The 6,574-nt window shown below is 59.5% G+C and overlaps 1 protein-coding gene across 4 annotated transcripts in view; it reads right to left on the bottom strand.

Annotated features, from left to right (window-relative positions):
* The window catches only part of Myo18b (myosin XVIIIB), a 114,066-nt gene extending 111,179 nt beyond the window's left edge, over positions 1-2,887 (bottom strand). The window contains exons 1-2 of one of the 4 annotated variants that reach the window (XM_074061008.1): positions 2,700-2,887; positions 829-1,296 (exon numbers count right to left, since the gene is read on the bottom strand). The gene's annotated coding sequence lies outside the window, so the exon portion shown is untranslated. The remainder of the gene's footprint in view (positions 1-828; positions 1,297-2,699) is intronic. The other 3 variants (XM_074061009.1, XM_074061010.1, XM_074061007.1) reach the window with 3 other exon arrangements.
* Positions 2,888-6,574: the final 3,687 nt, after the last annotated feature.

Here is a 6,574-nt window from a genome sequence, read left to right as displayed (position 1 = left end):
TTAATTTATGTTAATTAAGATGACATGAAACAGAATGGAGTCCACAGCCCCATTCGAGGGCTCGCACCACACGGGGCTGGCGGCCACCATTTTGGACAGAACTGGCCTGGACCCGTTCCAGCCTCGCCAAGTGTCAGGGGCCTAGGGACCTGGTGGGTGTGACATGGAGAGGAAGTGCCATCGTCACCTCTTGGACCAAGGTCAGGGTTGTGCTAACCTCCCTGCCAAGCATCCCACAGTGGAGAGAGAGATGAGAGAGAGAGAGAGAGAGAGATGAGAGAGAGAGAGAGAGAGAGAGAGAGAGAGAGAGAGAGAGAGAACAGAGACGAGAGAGCCCCAAACGTCACCGGTGCCCCGACTGACGCCATTCCGCTCTGTCATCCCTGGTCCAGAGGCCATGGTGACAGATGGGCTGGGGGGAGGGGGTGGCGCCATCTTGGCTCTGAGCAGGAGTGGGTGGGTGCGATTTGCCCACAGGTGACAGAGACAGCAGCCACCAAACCTCTGCTCCGGGACCCGTTTCCTCCTCAGAAAACCCCTGCCGACCGCGGAGTGGAGGAGGCCGGGGGTGAACGGGCCTCGTCCCCGTCAGACAAAGCTCAACTAAGTGACCCATGTCACCTCGGGCTCCTTAAACCCCAAAATCCCAGCCCTAATCTGTTCTGTGAACTCTGGCGGAGCCCGGGAGCAGCAGGCGTGAAGGACACGTTTAGAGCCTCTGTCTGTCTCTGTCTGTCTGTCTCTCCCCTCCCTGGAGAACCCAGCTGTCCTCCATGAAACTGAGACACGGAGGCTCCAGCCGCAGCTGGTACTCGAGAAGCAGCTGACCTGTGTCCAGGCCGTGGACGCCGGGCTTGAGACATGGCCGCTGAGGTCCCCTCGGCCAGAACCCGGCGTTCTCAAAAGTGACTTCACCGAGAGAGAGAGAGACAGAGCTGAAAAGGGAAATTACGGAGGAGGTGACTCACGCCAGGGACGGTCCAGTCCAGTGCCTCAGGAGAAGGAATGGAGCGGGGGTGGGGATGGAGAGACAGAGAGAGAGAGAGAGAGAGAGAGAGAGAGAGAGCGGCACCTCTATTCTTTGTTCGTCTGTGGCCCCATTAAAGCACGGCTGAGGTTGTTTTCCTCGGAGTGTTGGTGACCGTGGCGGTGGGCAGTTTTGGGGTGGGGTGACAGATTCAGCTGCTCGCTGAACGCCTCCTTGAAGGCAGGGGCTGACCTAACCACTGTGCAGGTGGCCAGCGCTGTGCGTCCTGGGACAACTTGCCTGGCCTCTCTGTGCCTCGACGGTACCATCTGTAAATGGGGGGTGGAATGGGGTCCCCACTTGTCCCAAGCTGCCTCCTCTGCTTTTCAAATAATTCAGTTCCTCCTAGTTTAAATTTCACAGAGAAGCTGGACACCAGAGCCCTGGGCCCTAGGCTCAAAACGCGCCACGTAGGCCTGTTCTGATCCACAGGGACCCAGGACCGCTGTCACACCGAGGGGCTGCGGCCCGAGGTGCCCCGCCTGTGGACCCTTGGGGTGTCTTTCCAGCGTGGGGTCCCTGTTCTCATCTCTCAGGGTGCAGAGCTTGGGTCTCAGTGGCCCCAGAGGAAAGGCTGTCAGGTCTGGGGGCAGCAGGGCCACTGTGAATTTATCCAGTTCTGAGACCCATCGGGGGTCTGCAATGAACCCACTGGCAGGTGAGGCTGCTGCAGGGACCCCACGGCCCACCTGGTCTCCCTCACAGACCCCCGGGCCCCCATGGGACGTGCCCAAGGTCACAGGTCAGCAGCGGCCAGACGAAGGGACTGGAGGTAACAGATGTGTGCAGGTGGACCAGGTCCCTATTAAACACAGGATTGCAGCCCCAGGGCACCAGGGCTCTCTCCTCCGCCCCCCCCCCACAATTCCGTCTTTGTTTTTGGGGTTTTTTTTCTCTCCTCTTCTTGGACAGAAGCAAAGTGAAAGTGGCAGCCTGGCGTCCAGGCCTGGGACAGCCGAGGCGGGGCTGGCGGCCTGGATCCACCCGCTCTTCCAGCCCCTGCAAGGGACAGCTGCCCCGAGCCACCCGGGCCTGCAGCTGTCCCAAGGCCTTGGACCCGGGGGCCCAGTTGACCCATCAATGTCGGGGCCGCTGGAACCTGTGGACGCCATCACAATGGCCTGGTAACCAGGGGCCAGCAGCACCTTTGTCCTCTCAAAAAAACAGCAGGACACCGACACTTGATCCACCACCCCCACCCCACCACACTCTGTTGGAAATTTGAAACCAAAGCCACCAGCAGGGGAAGATGACATGGGGTGCTGGGCGGGAAATCGGGGCTCCCTGGCCTCAGGCTGAAAGCCAGCCAGGCAGAAACCCCTGGAAGACAAAACCCCCAAACCCGTTGTCTGCGCTGAGACCCCCATGACAGAGGCCACCTCGGGACCCCGGTGTAACGTTTTAAAAATGACTCATGAATGGCCAGGCCTGACAAGAACTGCTGGCTTAAAATGTGTCCATTTGGCCAGCGCCAGGCCCTAAAACCATCCCAGAACGCCAGCTTGTTCCCAAGTAGCAGCTCAGCCAGAGAAGGCGTCAGGCCCCAGCGGCCACTGCCACCACAGGGGCCTAAAATAGACCCCAAGGAATGGACTGAGCCGCCCCCAGCCCCCAAAGCACATCCCACACGGGACCGGCCCCAGCTGCCATGGCAAAGCCAGCCCCCAGGTACCTCGTGGCCGAGCGAGCAGTGTCCCCAGGTGTCCCCCAGGTGTCAGCGAGGCCGCAGGCAGCAAGCGGGGTGCAGGAGGAAGAGGACCCTGCCCTGCGCTCCTCCCCACCCTGCCCGCGGCAGCTGTCGACAGACAGACGGTCACTGCTAAAATTAGCCCCTGAGCTGCAGGTCTGGCGGGGGACAGCAGAAGGGTGGCTGGTGACCAGCCGCACAGAGCATGGACATATTTGGAGGAGAGGACAGGGGAGGGGACAAATCTGGACACCAGCACATTCCCAGCCGTCACCTCTATCTCAGGACGGCCCCACGGCCATGTAGGCAGGATGTGGGCAAGGGAGGGAAGGGCCACCGCTGGCCGGAGGAGGGAGCCGGGCTGGTAGCGCCCCTCGCACGGTGGGTGTCCAGGGGGCTGTCATAAACCCAGTCCACATTACTCACCCCTCTTATACAGATGGAGAAACTGAGGCACAAAGGCTAACCAACTTGACCAAGGCAATAGGGGGCCAGGACTGGATCCCAGGCAGTGGTGGCCCCAGAAGACACGACCTAAACCTAACAGTAAGGGGCGCCAGGCAAAATGCTTTCTGTCAGGGGCTGGGCAGAGCCCTGGGAGTGGGGGTGGGGGGAGAGATAGAGAGAGAGAGAGAAACACACAGAGACAAAGAAAGAGAGAGAAATACACAGAAAGAGAAAGAAAGAGAGAGAGACAGAGAAAAGGAAGGAGGGAGGGAAAGAAGGGAAAGGAAAAAGAAAAGCCAGGTGCTGGTGGCTCCCACCTGTAATCCCAGCCACTCAGGAGGCAGAGATCAGTAGGATCGCAGTTCGAAGCCAGCCCAGACAAATAGTTCCTATGACCATATTTCCAAAACACCGGTGACAAAAAAGGGCTGGCTCAAGTGGTAGCACCTGCATAGCAAGCGTGAGTCCCCGAGTTCAAATCCCAGTAACTGCCAATCAATCAATCAATCAATCAATATAAAAGGAACCTCATACAGTGTGGATTTTCCTCAAAAGCTACAAACAGACCGGGACACGGAGTGTAAATCTGTACACGAGACACCTGCACACCCGTGTCCACCGCAGCTCTGCTCACAACAGCCAAGCAAATCAGCCGAGCAGCCAACAAGGATGTCAGCCATGAAGGCTGTGACGAGGTCTGGTGGCTGGTGTCGGAGGCTCAGCCATCTTTGGAGCTCCCCTGGGCTGACTCCAGGCTCCACTGTCCTCGCTGCTGGGGCCACCGAGCACCATGAGCTGTCCCCAGCCTCACGCTGGGTTTTCAATGGGCCACTGGCTTCTTTCTGCTCCTTAGTGTGTGTCACCTACAGAGCGACAGCCCCTCTGTCATCGTCTGCATTTCCTGCTTCCGCCATTGTCCCCAGATGCTTGCTGTGACCTGCGAGCTAACCCAGACCCTCCCACTGGCCCATAGCCCTGTCCACTTCCGCTGACAGTATGGACCCTTGGGCTACCCTGGGAGCCAGAGGAGATGGCGCTCTCCTGTCACCTCTTCCCGTGACACAACAGCCTTGCATGGGCCACCCAGCGCCCACATCCCACTTGAGCCTCGGTTTCCCCTGCCCCCTCCTGGAAGTGGACCCCGAGGTGGGACTGAGCAAGCAGGCCCACTGAAGGACTCAAGTCCACTCAAGGACGGGGACGTGTGTGCTCCGATGAAGCCCCTGGGCCACTGTGGCCAACCCTCCAGAGCGGCTTGCTCCCGGTTGCGACAGGAAGGTCAGGACCTCGTAGCCCTGTACACCGCCACTGGGGACGGCCACCCAGGAAGAGAATGAGACTGGAGGTGGCATCTGATGTGACACCCCTAAGGGGGATGACAAGAGCCGTCGATGACAGCACCGAGTTACTGAGTCAAGCTCATTTCTGCCACAGAGGATGTGGACAGCCAAGATGGCGTCCGTGGCTGACTCTCTGGCAAAGGTCACCAGGATAAGTGTAGTTGCTTCATTTGTGTCCCCAATGTCACCACTGCTCATGGCCCAGGTGGCTGTGGCGGCCCCTTAGGAAAATGGGGAAACTGTGACCTGCTCCGCAGCCACCCCAGGGCTCAGGGAAGGGACACTGTGGCCAGAAGAAAGGGGACGGTGCTCCAACATCGCTCTCCTGCCGACTGCCTCCTGCAGATCTGGCCCTGCAAATGTCTGTCCCGAGGAAAACGTCTGTCCCCCGTGGACGGCTGAGGGATTGAGCCCCTCCCAGGTGCCCGGCCATGTCCCCGGCACCACCAGGCGACCACCCTTCCCAACTCCCTGGCCGTCTGGACGCCGTCCATGCATGGACCTGTCCCCAGCAAAGCCATGAGGCCCGTGTCTCCCGCTATCATGGGGACATCCCACACCGCATTCTTCTCGGCCCAGGGCTGCGGAGTCCTAAAATAACCTGTTAGACGAAGGCGTCCTAACGGCCTTGTGTTGTCCCAAACTGTCAGACGTCACCACCCACAGGGACACACAGGTGACAGGTGAAATACAAACACCTTGACCTGGCCGTCTGCATGCGGGAGGCGCCTGGAGCCCCCGCGCTCTCCCTCCTTCATTTTCGGGTTCTTCTCTGTTCCAACCGTTGCACGGGGACCCTGCTGTTCCCACTTTCCCTGTTACTTGGTCCTCCTGCACGTCCATTACTGGTGGCCATTTCTGTCTGAGGCAGGGCCTTGCTGTGCAGCCCAGGCCTGGAGCTCGCGGTCCTCCTGCTGCCTCAGCCCAGAGCGCGGGGATTACAGGTGTGAGGCGCTGCGCCCGGCTAAGTTCCTTTTTTATCTGAAGTGGAAACCGTTGGCCCACGGCTCTGGCTGTGTTGTGCGTCCTCTTGTGCCACCGTCTGCTGGGTTCTCCGAGTTCTTACTGGTCGGCAGGAGGGAGCAGCTCGGATTCAGGCCTCTGGTCCTCCCTCTGTGGGCAGCTGTCTGCTTTCCGTGTGTCTTTGTCACGGCTTGAATAATAAACGAAGGCTCGGGTGCATGGCTTTCATGCGTGGTGTCCGCATCGGCTGCTGGCACACTTCGCGAGGTGGGGCCTGGCCGGAGGAGGTCACCAGGGCTGTGCTTGGCTCGGGAGGTCATACCTGGTCCCGGTCCCAGTCCCTTCCTCGCCATCGCTGCGTCCAGTCAGCCACCTGCTGAAGACGCTCCTCCACCACACATCCTGCCACGGTGTTCTGCCCACGCGCTTGGAGACCCAGTGACCTTGGGATGTGCCCCCAACGCTGTGAGCGTTGTCCTCTCGGGCACAAGGTCATAGGGAGGCAAACGTAAGTAACACGTTCTGTTTTGTGTGGTGCTGGATTTGAACCCAGGGCCTCACACGTGCTAGGCGAGTGCTTTGTCAGAGCCACACCTGGCCCTGTGTGGGTTTGAAAGAAAATAAAAGGAAATACTTAAAATCTCTGCCCTTGCTGTTTCCTTCCAGAAAAGTCACTTGAGTTCTTGCGTCTGGTCCTCGTAGTTTGGAAGTCACTCCCTAGCTCCTTTCAGCAGTCGCCCCGTGCGATTTTCGTGCAGTCTACACTTCATCCACATCTACCTGCTGGCGCTCCCGAAGTCAGGAGGCAGAGGACGGGGGACGACCGCCCCGCCCGTCCTGCCTCGTGGAGCCGCTGAAGGCTCAGAGCCCGCAATGGCCGGGGGCAGCTCGGTGGCGAGGTGCTCACCTCCCAGCACGCGTGAGGCTCTGGCTTCAATCCCTGACATGGGGGACAGAAAGACGTAAGGACCAAGTGTCAGGTCCACCTCTGGGCTGGGCCAATAGTGAGCTGGAGACAGTCAGAATACTGAGGGGACCAGGCATGGTGGTCCACGCCTGTAATCCCAGCTATCTAGGAGGTAAGATAGGAGGACCACGGTCTCAGGCTGG

This window comes from Castor canadensis, chromosome 18 (assembly GCF_047511655.1).
Source record: "Castor canadensis chromosome 18, mCasCan1.hap1v2, whole genome shotgun sequence".
Classification (NCBI taxonomy): domain Eukaryota; kingdom Metazoa; phylum Chordata; class Mammalia; order Rodentia; family Castoridae; genus Castor; species Castor canadensis.
This window is presented reverse-complemented; position numbering and strand designations above follow the sequence as displayed.